Consider the following 847-nt stretch of genomic DNA (forward strand, 5'->3'; position numbering starts at 1 on the left):
CAGAAAAGATGGTGCCTTTTGAGTCTCATTGTCTTTACCAACCAAAGAACATTTTCTTCATTTTTGAATGGAGAAATGAATAAAAGAATCACTTTGAGTTCATTTAATGGCACTTGAAATGCTTTCTTTCTGTGTTTATTTATCCGCAATGTACTGGAATTCTAATATCTTCATGACAGATACCTACCTACTCACTCCTCTGTTCTGATGAGAATCCTAGGTAACAGACCCAGGAAAACATGAAAACAGATTTTTCCCTTTCAGTCTTAAATTTTAGAAGGAGGAGGAGGAGGGGGAGGAGGAGGAGGAGGAGGAGGAGGAGGAGGAGGAGGAGGAGGAGGAAGAGGAGGAGGAGGAGGAGGGCTCACCTTGGCAGCACATATACTAAAATTGAAACAATACTGAGATTAGCATGGCCCCTGTAGAAGGATGACACACAAATTCGTGAAGTGGTCCATATTTGTTAAGATGTACACCAAAAGTAAGTACCAAAAGTAAGTAATGCTAGAGGCTGTAAAGGAAGCATTCTTGGGTGAGAGTGCCAAATAATAACGATCGCAAAGGACTCTAGAGTAGCAAATTTATCCTGAGTTAATATGAGTCTGATTTCATAGATCTACAAATCTTCCTAACATCCTACATTGATGAACTTGATCTGTTTTTCACTGATAAGATTATGAGTTACTGCCCTCATGATTTTCAGAGACTGGTCGAAATACCAATTGCTTTTGTGCTACTCTTTACAAAAAACTGTAATGCTTTGCTGTCTTATTCATTGTTGGCTTAGCATGAGCCCTGCCTGATGTATGCCTTGTTCAGTCACCTGCCATCTGCCACGTGGACCTCT

At 40.4% G+C, this 847-nt stretch overlaps 1 non-coding gene across 1 annotated transcript; it reads left to right on the plus strand.

Annotated features, from left to right (window-relative positions):
• Nucleotides 1–360: 360 nt before the first annotated feature.
• LOC124981468 (U6 spliceosomal RNA) lies at nt 361–464 on the plus strand. Its single transcript, XR_007107992.1, has one exon. It is a non-coding gene; the product is annotated as a U6 spliceosomal RNA (small nuclear RNA).
• Nucleotides 465–847: the final 383 nt, after the last annotated feature.

Source organism: Sciurus carolinensis, chromosome 3 (genome assembly GCF_902686445.1).
Source record: "Sciurus carolinensis chromosome 3, mSciCar1.2, whole genome shotgun sequence".
Taxonomy (NCBI): Eukaryota; Metazoa; Chordata; class Mammalia; order Rodentia; family Sciuridae; genus Sciurus; species Sciurus carolinensis.